This window comes from Cyprinus carpio, unplaced genomic scaffold (assembly GCF_018340385.1).
Source record: "Cyprinus carpio isolate SPL01 unplaced genomic scaffold, ASM1834038v1 S000006795, whole genome shotgun sequence".
In the NCBI taxonomy this organism is placed as follows: domain Eukaryota; kingdom Metazoa; phylum Chordata; class Actinopteri; order Cypriniformes; family Cyprinidae; genus Cyprinus; species Cyprinus carpio.
This window is the reverse complement of record NW_024879381.1, coordinates 1001876-1018599: the sequence shown is the minus strand read 5'-3', so window position 1 is coordinate 1018599 and position 16724 is coordinate 1001876. Positions and strand designations below refer to the sequence as shown.

Sequence of the window (16724 nt, the reverse complement as noted above, 5' to 3'; positions counted from 1 at the left end):
TGAGGTAAGATTATGTCTGCTTCTGTAAATTTATTATGTTCTGGTGCTTCTGGTTTCGTTCACTTTCAGTTATTATTAAGTTGGACAAAACAGATCCTTATATCGCTTGATATTGCGAACTTGTATTTCTTATTTTAATTTACTATCATAATCATAAACACACAAACTTGTTCTTTTAGTTATTTATAGTAACTAATGAATCTGAAATCTTGCAAATTCACAGTAAATAGTCTCTTAAAAACCACAAAATCCCCAATGAACTAAATAACAAACAACATAAAAACAAAAATAGCAACTTTCTATCTAGTTTGTACTATTGTGTGTTTGTGTAATTTAAATATCAATCCCTGTGTTTCTTACAGATAGATGATGCTCAAAGACACATCCCCTGAACAGACTAGAAACTCTAATGCAGACGACTTCTAATGGGACATCTCATAATGAGACTGAGGCTGTGATCAGACAACACCTGTAAACATTATTTATTATTTTATTGAAGAGAAAATTAAGAGGAAAAGATGGGAAAATTAGAGAAGAGCATCAGCAGAAATTCTCATTTCTTCACAGAAACATGTCACAATATCAAGGTTTCAGTGTTAGTGTCATTAATGGTGATTTCACTTTAGCATCTTGACGGCACTATTTACACTTTACTTAAACACACTACAACATTACTTCAAACTGATGTTTTCAGAGGGATCACTAAGAAATGAAACATTTCACTGAAACTTAGCTAGCAAAGCTTTGTGATTAAAGAAAAGGCAGAAGGTTTGTGATTAAAGCAAGGATTGATCCATGAAATCTCACAATTATGACCTTGATCGAGACTGAAAACTCAGGAACTGAAACTTTAACCCTGTAAAGCCTGCCATGTACAATAATAAGCAGGAAAAAAAAGTATTTTGTTTTGGGGGGTATATATTATATATATATAATATATATATAAATGGAACGGTTTATTGAACCTTAAGACGAAACATTGGCTCATTTATGGCTCATTTGGTAAATATAGTGAAAATATGGAGCTTATTTAAAAAAAAAAAAAAAAAACGTCCCCCACCGTTTTTTATTCTGATACCCAACCTGAGACTGCAATTTGGTGCAGATAGCAAATGCTGATATTTATACGACTAAAAATTAAGAAAATTTGTGTAGTTTGTAATGTAAATGCATGGCACCTTAAAACCAGTATAGCAGATACTTACAAATATAAGAAAAATATCAGTTTTCACCCTATATATCCCAATAATGTCTTTGCAAGATGATATTTAGATGCTTAATTTCTGCAGTTTCAAAACAGAGATGAACAAATAATTGTTCCTCAAAAGCTTGATGATTATATTTGATACATTTGAACACAATTTGTATAAAAATGTGTGGATAGTTTAAGTGAACATAAGTTGATTAAGTTATTATAAGTTAAGTTGATTATGTTTATATTATATCACCTACTAACAATATAAAAGTTATTATGTTTAGTTTATAAAAATCTGTAACAATTTGACAGCAAACAGACACGTCAAGCACAAGCTTACTTTTATACTAACAAAATATACTTTTGTAAAGTGGTAAACTATCAGTCAGATGACACAAAGCATCAAGTAGATTGTCTGCAACATATTTTAGCAGTTTTTGATCATGTTGATAATCTTGATGCCGTAGTAATATATACATTAAACATGATACAGGCTTTATAGGGTTAATAACTCCTCTGAAGATAGAAGCAACATTTTATGTTTTGTTTTTCAAAACTGTTACTGGCTGCTGAATAAGGTTTTTATTTTTTTTTTATATATTTTTTTATACTAAAAATTAAGCATCTTAAGAGTGTTTTAAGTACATTTCACAAATGTTTACTGAAAAAAACTATTTGTTTGTTTTTCCACAAATGTTTACTGATAAAACAATATTTGTTTGTTTTTATTATATAGATTTTTTTTTTAATTATATATAGATGTAAATACTTTTTCGTTGTAAAGTATAACGTTCTGCCTTTTTTGTCGAACTATGAAGCTTGTTCAGCTGGGCTGATATTTCACATTGTTTTGTAAACTGTTATTCTGTTTTCTTCATCTGTGTCTCTTTCAGTTTGAACTATGAAGCTTGTTCAGCTGGGCTGTTTGTACAGTATTATATTCTATCATGTAATATTGTGCTTTGTTGGTGTTTTTGGTAGAAATAATATCACTAGATAGAAATTATTTTTTTTATGATGATGATTTGGCTGTTTTAGATGATTTCCCATTTTTGCATTATTTGCCTTTTTGTAGACTTTTTTTCTTTGCTTCACATTAGCCTATGAAAAAGTATGCCTTCATACTTACATATGCAAAAAAAGTGTTCTGTTTTTGTTTATATAAATGCAATTTAAAAATTGATCTAAAATTACATAACTGTTAGTGTCTTGAGTTTATGAAGTTTGCTGTGAGAAATAATTGAACTAAGCTACACTGAAGAGTTTAGAGTGAACATCTCTAGATTCTGAAGCATGATTTTAACACTTTTGGATGCATTACGCATTCATCCTTTAACATTTAGCATGTCTGAATGAATCAGATATTTTTGGATGTACCATGATGTTTATTAGATTATATGCTATTTACAGCGATATCGTTGACTTGATTGCAATTATTGCACAGATACTATTTAAACTGATCTGAGATGATGACATCACTGAATTCAATGATGAACTGCTTTAACTGTCATTTTTCATTATTGACACTATTTTCCTAATTAATGTTGTTCATTTGCTTTGACACAATCTGTATTGTTAAAAGCGCTATATAAATAAGGTGACTATGTAGACTTAGCAGACTTGTTGTAAATTGTTAATAATTAATACACAGCACATCAAATTAGATTTTAACACGTTTTTCTTAATACACAGCACATCAAATTAGATTATAGATCACTTTACAAACAAACTGTTAAAAATTCCTGGTTAAGAAACCAACTATTTCTCATTATTGTCCAATATTACAAAAACACACAGATTACTCCCGTTGGGAAAACATGGTCAAATACTCAAATCTATGTCTACAAAATTTATTAATGGTTTATCATCCCCTCAACTCCACCAGTTTGTTAACATCCGTACAGCTGATCACAGCAGAATCAGAGGTGCAGTGCTGGGAGATTGTGTCATTCCCTTAAAAAGGGTATTTGGTCACACTTCTTTTTCTGTTCGAGCTGCTACTGAATGGAACCCACATTCCCTTAATCATTAGAAATCAAAACACATATTGTGTATTTAAAGGGATAGTTCCACCCAAAAATGAAAATGATGTCATTAATGACTCACCCTCATGTCGTTCCAAACCCGTGAGACCTCCGTTCATCTTCGGAACACAGTATAAGATATTTTAGATTTAGTCCGAGAGCTTTCTGTTCCTCCATTGAGAATGTATGTACGGTATACTGTCCACGTCCAGAAAGGTAATAAAAACATCTCCAAAGTAGTCCATGTGACATCAGAGGTTCCGTTAGAAATTTTTTGAAGCATCGAAAATACACTTTGGTCCAAAAATATCAAAAACTACGACTTTATTCAGCATTGACTTCTCTCCCGGGTCTGTTATGAGCGCGCCGTTCACAGCACATCCGGTTCGCGAACGAATCACTCGATGTAACCGGATCTTCTTGAACCAGTTCACCAAATCGAACTGAATCGTTTGAAAACGGTTCGCGTCAACAATAAGCATTAATCCACACATGACTTAAGCTGTTAACTTTTTTAACATGGCTGACACTCCCTCTGAGTTCAATAAACCCAATATCCCGGAGTAATTCATTTACTCAAACAGTACACTGACTGAACTGATGAACACCGAGCCGAGCCAGATAACGAACGAAACATTGACTCGTTCTCGAGTCTAGAACCGTTTCTGTCGGACGCGTCCAGTTCGAGAAGCGAGGAGCTGATGATACTGCGCATGCATGATTCAGCGTGATCAGACTGACACACAGCGCGTTCTGAACCGAACTGGTTCTTTGGTGATTGATTTCTGAACTGATTCTGTGCTAATGTTATGAGCGCGGGTAAACCGAAAGGCTTGAATCAAGGGCAATCATCGCCAATGAAGTCATTACGTCCAGCCAAAAAGAACTGGAACGACATGAGTCGTGATCCGAAAACCGATGTAACCGGTTCTTGACTCGAGAACGAGTCAATCTTTCGTTCGTTATCTGGCTCGGCTCGGTGTTCATCAGTTCAGTCAGTGTACTGTTTGAGTAAATGAATTACTCCGGGATATTGATTTATTTGAACTCAGAGGGAGTGTCAGCCATGTTAAAAAAGTTAACTGCTTAAGTCATTTGTGGATTAATGCTTATTGTTTGACGCGAACCGTTTCAAACGATTCAGTTTGATTTGGTGAACTGGTTCAAGAAGATCCGGTAACATCGAGTGATTTCGTTCGCGACCGGATGTGCTGTGAACGCGCTCATAACAGACCCAGGAGAGAGAAGTCAATGCTGAATAAAGTCGTAGTTTTTTTGATATTTTGGACCAAAATGTATTTTCGATGCTTCAAAAAATTCTAACGGACCCTCTGATGTCACATGGACTACTTTGAAGATGTTTTTATTACCTTTTCTGGACGTGGACAGTATACCGTACATACATTCTCAATGGAGAACAGAAAGCTCTCGGACTAAATCTAAAATATCTTATACTGTGTTCCGAAGATGAACGGAGGTCTCACGGGTTTGGGAACGACATGAGGGTGAGTCATTAATGACATAATTTTCATTTTTGGGGTGAACTATCCCTGTTAATGCTTATTGTTGACGCAAACCGTTTCAAACGATTCAGTTCGATTTGGTGAACTGGTTCAAGAAGATCCAGTTACATCGAGTGATTCGTTCCCGAACCGGGATATCAACTAAAACTGCAGTGCTGTGAACGCGATCATAACAGACCCGGGAGAGAAGACAAGGCTGAATAAAGTCGTAGTTTTTTGATATTTTTTGGACCAAAATGTATTTTCGATGCTTCAAAAAATTCTAACGGACCCTCTGATGTCACATGGACTACTTTGAAGATGTTTTATTATTACTTTCTGGACCTGGACAGTATACCCGTACATACATTCTCAATGGAGGATCAGAAAGCTCTCGGACTAAATCTAAATATCTTATACTGTGTTACCGCTAGGTTTTTAAGGATTACAGTGCAGCCCCAAAAAACACATTACATCCAACAAACAATTAATACCAATAATCTAAAATATACACCAAAACTCTAAACTATAAGAAATGGCTTCTTGAATTTCAGATCTGTCAACATTAACACATTTCTAGACCTGCTCCAATCCTCTGCTGGCTTCTTGCCTTGTATGTGTGTGTGTATATGTCATGTTTTGTCAGATGTTTGGTTGATTGTTGGTTTGCTGTATTTCAATTGTACTTTTTAACATAATAGGATTTATTAAATGTATTGTAAAATTTTTTTATTGTTATATGTATTCTTACTGTCTTTTAGGGTGACTTTTAACATCTGTCCTGGGACTGCAGATGAAAAATAGCCTTCTGGCTAACTCTGGCATATTGGCAGAAATGTTTTATTAATATGCCACTGTCCCTGCACTGTAAAAAATTATTTAGCAGTTTAGTTGTTTCAATTAATTTTTTATGTTGACACAACTTGCAGTTACTGAATTTGTTTATTCAACTAAAAAATGTAAGTTTTCAGTGTCTCAACTAGTTTGAAAGTTGACTGAACTAGATTATTTGTCCTCTCAACTTAAAAAAATGTGTTGAATCAATTCAATAGCAACATCACGTTCTCAACATCACTTATCACGAGATCTCGTCATTCTCGTGAAGAACATTGCAGGCAGAAGACAGTCGTCAGCCAAACTGGTCAGCTACTCCACAGAGTTTTTGGAAATTTTTACCAGAATACAACTTTGGTAAGTAAATATTTGTATTTATTGGCTTTAAAACGTGTAAAAATTACATTTGTTGTCTTAAAAAGAGGAACTATGGTTTAAAGAGTCGTATTTTCTAGTTGTATGCCAAATGTTCATTCGCGGCACTCTGAAGCCTCTACATACAGGCGATTCCATAGTATTTTTCCTTATAAATATTAAAACAAATATTCTCCCATGCGGGATACTGAACTGAACTTATATGGAGAACTATAAAAAATACAGTTTAGTATGTATTATTTGAGCCAGAGCTGCGTTTAGAGACCGTTCAAACAGAGCGCGAGAGCTCAACGTATCACTGTGAGGATCAGAACGGCGGGAATTTAAAAAAAGGAACTGCTTTAAATCCTGACAGCGTACAGACATCCGTCAGAAATATACATCGATGAAAAAATAGGGAAAAAAAATGATTACTACTCGAACTGTCTCTTTTCTGCATGTTATAATGGAAACGAACGAATATGGAGTCAAAGTAATTTCATATATAGACGCAAAAAAATTAAGTTTTGCAAAAGAAAATAAAGTTTTGCAAACGAAATTAAAGTATTGGAGGAAAATAGTTTTGCTTTTTGCAAACAAAAATAAAGAATTGCAAAACATAAATGATTACCGCGCAAAAGAAATGATTTTGCAATACATATTTTCCATGGTCATATCTAATTGAACTAAAGGAGGCATTAGGGTCAGATGCATCACGTAAGTGCAAATGAAACACCTCATTATTACCTTAAAACCACAACTTTCTGCGCGTCTCGCTTTGTGGCGCTGTTTTGAAGTTGGGGGTGGAGTCAAGGGGCAGGGGCATGTACAACATTCCTCCCTGGAAGTGACGTCATCGCCCGAGACGCAGCTCACTGATCCAGGTACTGTCATGATGAGCAGATGCATTCGAGTGGATCGCTTCCTTTTATTCACTAGCATTTAAACAGTGCATGATTTCGTTTTAAATTAACTTTATTAACAAATGTATATGTGTATTAGCAGTGTTTGCTCAAGTTAAAGAAGTTGTTACCTATGCACATCTGCTGTTTATTTTTCTCTCGATGTGCACACTTTTATAGCATTAAAATGTGTATTGTTTTCATTTGGTTAAGATGCATGTGTTTAGTGTTTGTTTAAAATCTCTTAACCTGTGGGAGGACACCAGCGCACAGAAGCGTTCCTTTGTTCACATTGTAGTTCAGAGTTACTGCTAGTTTTAACGATGCTTTTGGAAAACGCAGCCCTGAAGAATTTTGTAAATGATAGCCTATACTGTAAAAGCCCGACATGTCAATAAAGATTTTTTAACTGGAAGTGCACGTTAGAGGATGAATTTAAACAATAACCCTATAATAATAAATACTAGAATATAAATGAATAATTCGCTAGTTTAATTTGTAAATGAAAACACTAGCTAATTTAACAAAGAACGTCAATTAGGTAAGCAATACACGAATTAAAAGGGGAAATAAGCATAACAATAAATATAAAAATATAGCCCTATTTTAATATAATATTATTATCATTTATTATATACGGTTTAGCTATATGAAGCCTATATGCATAAATGAATGATGCATTTATATAGCGCTTTATAATGTATTGTTGTACACCCAATCGCTGTACGATCATGTGGGGGGTCTCTCCTCAACCACCAGCAGTGTGCAGCATCCCACTTGGATATATTATATATATATATATAATGATAAAAAAATAATAAAAGCATTATATGCACATATATTACATAAAAAGACACGATCAACTGACTGTGGGATGGACTAAAAATATTTGATCAATCTCTGATAATCTCATGGTGCTATGGTCACGCGGGTTTGTTTTAGCATTAAAACTCGTGGCAAATTTAAACCAAAAAGACTCGCGCTTCATTTTTTTTTTTGTCTTACAATGACAGTCATTTATTAATTTATGCCAGGAGTTAGGTAAATGAAAAACGAAGTCGAGATCGATAAAACTTGAGTTGTAGACCTCTTTAATGATGTACGTTATAGTTTATGAAGTGAATTGCATAATTTTACATTAAAACTAGCAGTAACTCTGAACTAATGGTGAACAAAGAACACTTCTGTGTGCTGGCGTCCTCCACAGGTTCAGAGATCTTAAACAAACACCTGTTAATACACATGCAGTTAACCAAATGAAACAATTCACATTTTAATGCTATAAAAGTGTGTGACTGGCATAAAGTTGGCTTGACGTTGGACGTTCGATATTCGCAAATCTAGGGACCGTCTCTAAAGTTACATGCGAAACTACTATACACTTCTCTACGTCAATAGCAATGCAAGGAGAATGACTAACCCCCAGTCATGAAAACAACTGTTACTACCCCTCCCCCCACTGTTCATCCAGGTGTCAAACTATAATGCACACCTTTTATATTTTTTGATAATTATTAAAATAAACTGTAAATCAAATGTAAAATATTGCTAATTTTCATTACCGAATGGGCTCAAATTTAAAATATGCCATAATTTGAGCTCAATAGCATTTGAACAAAATGACTCACTTTCATAAAACTACTGTAAAAAGTGTTCATCTTCGTGTCCAACTAATGCACACACGTTCATATTTTTCATAATTATTCAAAATAAACTGTAAATCATATGTAATATATTGCTATTTTTTCATTTGAGCTTTAAATTAGTGTTTAACGGTCCATTTGGTAATGAAAAGTAGCAATATTTACATATGATTTTACAGTTTATTTTTAATTAATCAAAAAATATAAAAGGTGTGCATTATAGTTGACACCTTGATGAACAGTTAACAGTGTTTTCATGACTGTTAGTCATTCTCCTTGCATGCTATTGACCTGTTAGAGAAGTGTATAGTAGTTTCGCATGTAACTTTAGAGACGTTCCCTAGATTTGCGACTATCGAACGTCCAACGTCAGCCAACTTTATGCCAGTAAAAGACTGCATCATCGAGAGAAATAAACAGCAGATGTGCATGGTAACAACTTCTTTAACTTGAGCAAACGCTGCTAATACACATATACATTTGTTTAATAAAGTTATAAAACGAAACCATGCATGTTTTAATGCTTAGTGAATAAAAGGAAGCGATCCACTCGCATCCATCTGCTCATCATGACAGTACCTGGATCAGTGAGCTGACGTCTCGGGCCGATGACGTCACTTCCAGGGAGGCATGTTGTACACGCCCCCTGCCCCCTTGACTCCACCCCCACGTCAAAAACAGCGCCACAAAGCGAGACGCGCAGAAAAATGAAGCGCACAGGAAAAAACTGCAGCGCAAGCTCAAACTAGACCGACACGCAAAATAAAATCAGTGTTGCAAATAAAATAATAGATATGACCATGGAAAATATGTATTGCAAAATCATTTATTTTGCGCGGTATCATTTATGTTTTGCAATTCTTTATTTTTGTTTGCAAAAAAGCAAAATTATTTTCCTCAATACTTTAATTTTTGTTTGCAAAAACTTTATTTTCTTTTGCAAAACTTTATTTTTTTGACTATACATATTTGATATCATAACCCTCAGATATCTATATATATATATATATATATATATATATATATATAGAGATATAGTAACGGGGTGAGGATTCACACAACAAAAGGGTTTCAATAAATGCCCCGGAGGGTGAGTTTATTGAGAGGTGAGGTGCCGATGAGTGTGGTGACGTGCGCTGGTGCTCCGTGATCCGCCTCTGTCTTTCCTCCGTGTCCTCAGGTGCTGGAGCTGGCCGATCACACACTGCTTTCTAGAAGACAAGTTTCGAAGCGGCATTAGCGTGGAGTCTTCTGGAGATGTGTCTTCCCAGTGTGTGTGTGTCATGCGGTGGCTTTTGTAACAGGGCTCTGATGAGCTTCAGCTGTTGCCGGCCAGCCCGTGAGTGTGCACAGGTGTTTCCTCCTCTCCGTTTCCAGGGCGACGCTGAGAGTGCTCGGGACATGCGTCACAATATATATATATATATATAGGGTACCTGTTTTACATTAATGTATTTTACAACAATACAAAGAGCAATTTGTAACATTTTACCCAGATTTTAGTTTCTACACTTAACTTTTATTTGTTGCCCACAAAAAAATGTTGCTTCACTAAATGTTTAGTTTTATATTTTTATATAATTATTGTGCAGTCTTTGATTTTTCTATAATAATCGTTGCTGCTGAATAACCTAGCTTATAATATATATATATATATATATATATATATATATATATATTATATATATATATATATATAGGTAACATCTAATTTTACTATTATTTAGTATAGATATTCTACACTGCATTAAAAAAACTGAGCTGGTTTCAGATCGGATCTTTAAAACAGAACTTATGATCAGGTGAACACACAATAGTATAGAAATTCTACATTGATTTAAAAAAACAAAAAAAAAAAAAACACTGACTTGGCACTGGTTCTGAAAAAATAGTACCGAAAGCCTGTTCCTGTTTATTTTGTTTTTGTTTTGTTTTGTTTTTTTCCTTTGAGAGTATGTTTTAATTATTTCTTCATCTGTTGTGTACAGAGCTGCCGATATATGGTGTTTAATTGTGATCTGACACGTGACCTTGATGCCTTTTTAGTGTTCTAATAATTTGTGACCATTTGAACAAAGCGTTTGTACATTGTTTACACGTCTCTTTGGGTTTTACTTGGCCTACGAACCTGTGACCCGGATTTTTGGAGGTTATTTCCCCGTTTCTTTATGGGGTGGCGTAGTCATTTTCTTTTGGTTTAGCGTGTTCTGACTTAGCTCGTATATTAACTCTCCTCTCTCAGCTCTGCCACATAAAAGTAACCACACATTAACATGTATTTGCAATACTAACCATTTAACTTCACCATATTTATAATAAAACTGATTATACTAATGGTAATCAATCCGTAATATACGCAATGCAGGCAGGTAATCAATATACGCAATGCAGGCAAACAGAGCGCGTGTCAGGTGATAAGAAACGAATCTCAAACGTAGTTTAGAAAACGGTCCCGTCCGAATAGGGCTAGTGACAAAAAAATGCTTTTGTTTCCACAGAATCTGCACTCGTTTTTCAGAGTAATGATGAACCTCTTCATTTTCGTCCCAGTGTGGGTTTTACAGCATGGTAAGGCATTGTTTCTGGTGAACGAATGGCTAATATGAGCAGTATTTTGCACTAGCTTTCATAACGTTAGAGCGCTACCGTTTTTGTTTGTTTGTTGTAGTATTATTATGAAGACGGCTTGGGCTTTGCACCCTTACGAAAAAGTAGTATACTTCAAGTTTATTTTACTAAGTCTACTTAATGTAAGTTCAAGTCAAGGTATTTTTAAGTATATTTTATGTAGCAAGTATACAATATCAGTGTTCTAGTAGTATACTTGTAAGTGTACTGTTTCAGTACTCTTGGGACTAAATTGGCCAGCTTTCTAGTAAATATACTGTAAGTATACCTTTAAGTATACTTTTAAGTATAACAGTAGCAAACTTTGAGGACACAACTAGTTTATCTCTATGTTTGTAGTTTGTACTGCAATTATACTAAAAGTGAACTTATAGGTATACTGATAGTTTACTAATTAAATACTTTGTACACTTTGAAGTATATTCTCAGTAAACTACCAGTTTAGTAGTTTTATACTACAAGTGTACTCATAAGTTTTCTTTAAGTGAACTTTACATAATACTTTAAGTATACTACTATGTCCCTATTAAGGTTTTAATTTATATTTTAGTATATATTTTGTTGTATGAATATCTGAACATACAAAACATCCAAAGAAAGAACAAAGAAATCTGCTTGTAAACAAAAACATGTTATTCTAGCTTCATGCATTATTTTTTTAAACACTTAAATGTGTTTCATAAAAAATTAAGAAATAACATTTTGAACAAAAAGCTGAAAAAAAGACTATGAATTGGATTCAGAATGATAATCAAAACGTAGATGGAGTCGATCAACACCCCAAAGCTTGAGAGTCATTATTACCTCTTCATCTGTTATTTTATTCCATAACAGTTTTGATGCTGTTTCATGTGTTCCACTGATCTATATTATAGATCAGTGACGTGTACCTTTTTTCTTCTTCATCTTCATCTTCATCTTTTTTTTTTTTTTTTTTTTTTGAGTGGGGGGGATTCTGTGCAGAAGATGTGTACTAGCGCCCTCTACCATATAATAATGAAAACAACGGATTCTATGAGTATAGCTCAAATATATTTAGAATTTTTGTCATTAATTCAAGTATACTTAAATGTCATTTTAGTATATTTATGAGGAGTACATAAAAAGTAAACTAAAAGCATACTTTCTATTTTAAGTTTAAAAGAAGTATACTAATAGCACACTTGAATAACTTGAATCGAATTTTTGAGTTTCTATGTCAATATCCCACGATTATGAAAACACGATGACTGATATAAAATATAGGCTATGTTAAAATGCCGGTGTTACACCGAGTTCTGTGAACCATTGTATTCTGTGACTCTGTTGTCACTGTTTTGGCCTAGAACTCGATCACAGAGGTGGATTGAGATCCATCCCATTCCATCCATCCATCCATTCATCCATCCATCCATCCATCCATCCATCCATCCTAAGGGAAATTCTTTCACACAGAAAGACTTTGAAATTCTTCAAATGTACTGAGTACTTAAAAAAAAAAAAAAACTTAAAAACTTAACAAAATTTTTTAATATGAACAGGACTGGTTTTACCATATAAAACTGCCTTTTTTTTTTCATTCTCTATACTTTTGATTTTAAAATTTGTACTGTCATATATATTTGAAAAGTATGGTGTTAAATTGTGGTTTGTGAGCATTGTCTCTCTTCTCTCTGTCCAGTTGCCCTCTCTCGGTTACTCCAGGATCCTGCTCATAATTGACTGGAGACACAGATTGGCTTCTTCTGCGCTCTTGCATCTTTTGAAATTCACATTTGTGCAAGACTGAGAGAGCCAACTGCACTAGTAAAAAGGCTACTAGAACTCATAATATTTAAAGGAGGTATACTATTGTATAAAGTGAGGCCCTTATTATTATTATTTTATATATATATCCTCTGGCACTATTCCATTAATGTTGTTCATCTTTAAATGTTTTTCTTTTTACATTTGAATATTTCTCATGGTATTGTTCTGATTTATGGCATTAATAATAATATTAAAAAAATGACTCAGAGAGGGCTGTGTGTTTTGAGAGGACACAGAGGTGTTAGCATCCAGTTCCTATTCAATTGTTGTTTCAAAGCTATTCAAGATGCCTTCACACACAACACTTTGTTGTTGGCTTTTCTCTTCTCTCTTTATCATTTTTTTTAAATCAAAACTATTAATAATAAGTTACCTGAAATGGTTTGATTGTTGTGTCAGGAATTTTAAAACACGTAACAATGGGGTCACATATCCTGATTCCCCCTTTTAGCCTAGCCTGCTAAACAAACAAACCCATTATAACTAATCTAATAAAACTTTTAAATAACCAAAAAATCCAGACAAACAATCCAAAACAAACATATTCAGGAGAACGGCACACTTTAATTTCTATTTTAAGAAGGCAGTTAAGGAAGTAAGTTGTACAGAATGAACGTGGTGACATTTGCCAAGTAATGGTAACCCATACTCAGAATTGCAATTTTAACCCATACCCAGTGCACAAAGACACAGCAGTGAGAAGTTGAACACACATGAACCCGCACCCGGAGCAGTGGGCAGCTATATATCCAGCGCCCGGGGAGCAACTGGGGGTTCAGTGCCTTGCTCAAGGGCACTTCAGCCATGAGTATGAGGGAGGAAGAGAGCACTGCATTATTCACTCCCATCCCACCTACAAACTCCTACCAGCACGAACCGAGACTTCAAACCTGCAACCTTTGGGTAACTAGGCCAAGTCTCTAACCAAAATTCGGCCACAGCTCGCTGCCTCTAAACTAACTGGAGGTCAAGAGAGACTCATTGCAGACTGACACCCGTTGGTGAGGGTTGAGAGAGAGCCAAAAGGCATGCCCAAACGTGGGCTCGACTCCACGACCCTGAGACCTCATGCTCTACCGCCTGATCTAGCTGGGCGGCAAACAAAACATATTCAGGCGAACATTCAAAACGACCTACAAGAAATGTAGATTTTTATAAATGCAAAAGTATTAGAAAGTCAATAAATAAATACAAATTATTTAATGTAACAGTTGTATTGTTAAATAAATACAAATTATTTAATGTAACAGCTGTATTGTTCATATTAGACCAAAATTCTCTCCTGGATAGGCTAATAAAAAAAAAGAGGAGATTATTACATAGCATTACCAGAGGAATTTAATTTACACCGAGCAGACTGTATTTTAGGGGCAGGGCTGTGGCCTTAATGGTTAGAGACTTGGACTAGTTATCTGAAGGTCAACACGGTTCGAGTCCTCGTTGGTGGTAGGAGTTGTAGGGGGAGGGAGGTGATGAATAAAGACCCCGTGCTCAGACCGCTCTCCACCCTCAATACGGGCAAGCAGCTGCTGACGTGTCCCACTGAACCCCCCAGTTTCTGCTCACCGTTGGGCCGCTGGATATAGATATAGCTGGCCCACTGCTACTCGGGTGTGTGTGTTCATGGTGTGTTCACGTTCTCAACTGCTGTGTGTGTGCACTTGGACGGGTTAAATGCAGAGCACCAATTCCGAGTATGGGGTTACTCAAACTTGGCAAATGTCATGACTTTCAACTTTCAACTTGATGCGGGGGAGGGCATATGGGGGCCGCCAGGGGGGGGGGCGCTACAATATTCACAGCTGGCCAAAGAGTGTTCACCGGCGTGAACATTGTCATGAACCTGTAGTGTCATATTGAATTAACATTTGCTTTCTATTAAAATGAACGAAACTTTATAAAAACTTGAAGCTAACTTGATAAAACTGAACGTAACTTTTTCAGAAACCTATCAAAAATATAATGCCATTACAAAAAAGAAGGAAAAACACAATGAAAATGAAAAAATGAACTCAGTCACAAACACCAATTTAACAGGCTCTTCAATATGACCTTCATTCGTTGTTAATGTTTTTCAAAGATTCGTTTTCGGTAATCGTGGATTCTGAATGCATTTGTCACAGATTTCACTTACGCTTACGGCAAGTTTTTCGATTGGTGTTTTGACACAAACTACTCAGCGTGGGGGGCGGGGCTTAACAGGTGATCTACTCTGATTGGATGGTGAAGTTTTGATGGACAGGTGTCTTCGCTGACCCGGGAAAGCATACATGACGCGCACTCAGTGGGGCTGGGGCGCATATTGGAAAGCTCTCGCGGTGATTTGGATGCAAATACCGTTGTGCGCTTGAGGGTGTACTAATTATGTAAATAATATTATGGCCTTGCGATCGTCGTCGTCTGAGACATAAAGCCCCCCCCTCGAGCTTTTGTACGGCTTTCATATGCAGGCTTGAAGGTAACCATTGTGTTACTGTAATTACAATAATATACCGGCGTATGAACGCCGTAACGACTCGCTGCAGACACTGTCACATGAATAAAAAATTGTACGTCGATGTTGATTGGTTAGCTTGCAGTAACACAAGCTTACTTCAAGCTGACTGCCTGAAGGAGCAAGCGGACGGAGGAAGAGCCCGACACTGCGCTCGCTCACGTGTGCTCCACAGCCCTCGGAGAGCTTCATCCTTAGCAGACCGAAGGACGATGCGAAGGTCAAATAAAAAAAATACATATTAGTCACACAAAAAGCCCCATATTACCGTATTGCCTTACAAATTAACACAAGGCAGCAACGTATTGCCCTACAAATGGGCCAGTCGGAGCTTTTTTTTTCTTTTTCTTTTTTGTGGTATTTTATGCAGAGAACAAAAACATACAAAAAGTATATAGCAGTGCTCATCACTATCGAACCACATCACAAAAACCACACACCCACCCACCCCCCCTAACACTAACCTAAATTATTAAAAAAATAACGAATAAAGATAAACTTAAGGAAATAGAGGGCATAATCTAAACAAATAACACAAGGATTATCAAGGGCAGAGGCAAATTCTACAAGTCCTTATTAGCTTTCTTAATTAGTAGATACTGAGATTTACATTCAAATTAGTTTTGCCATTCTTTAGAAAACAGGAGAAGAGCAGGTTTATCACGTTGGTATTGTTTATGAGCTTAAAATAAATTTCATTTTCACTTTGTTGTGTGAAATAAGAATTTTTTTTGCGGTATGAGACCGGAGGTATTTATTCAAATGCACCAGCGAGAGCTTTCATATGCGCGCCCTGAGTGGCGTTCCCGGTCAGGAGAGCACCTGTCCATCTAAAAGCTCACCATCCAATCAGAGTAGCCCCTGTTAAGCCCGCCCCCACGAGGGTTTTTCCAAAAAAACCAAAGACGAAAAACTGCGAAACGTAAGCGAATCTTGGCAATGCATTCAGAAACCACGTTACCCAAAACGAATCTTGAAAAAACATTAACAAAGAATGAACCATATTTGAAGAGCCTGTTAAATTTGTGCGACTGAGTTCATTTTTTTTCATTTTCGTTGTGTTTCTCTTCTTTTGTAATGGCATGTTTTTGATAGTTTCTGAAAAAGTTACGTTCAGTTTTATAAAGTTACGTTCATTTTTATTGAACCAAATGTAAGTTTACATTGTCACAGTCAGATCTCACCTATGTTTGAAGTTATGCTGTTTGCATACCCAATCCGCCTGTGTGATCGAGTTCAAGCCAGTGACAACAGCACCTACTAAGGTCACAGAATACAATGGTCACAGAATTCGATGTAACAAAATTGAATGTTGTAGTAATAATAATAATAATAAAATAATAATAATAAATAATGTAAT

General features: G+C 35.6%; 1 long non-coding RNA gene across 1 annotated transcript; it reads left to right on the top strand.

Moving 5' to 3' along the window:
* Positions 1–10540: 10540 nt before the first annotated feature.
* LOC122144893 lies at positions 10541–12924 on the top strand. Its single transcript, XR_006159906.1, has 3 exons — positions 10541–10603; positions 10953–11022; positions 12743–12924. It is a non-coding gene; the product is annotated as an uncharacterized LOC122144893 (long non-coding RNA).
* The last annotated feature ends 3800 nt before the right edge of the window (positions 12925–16724 follow it).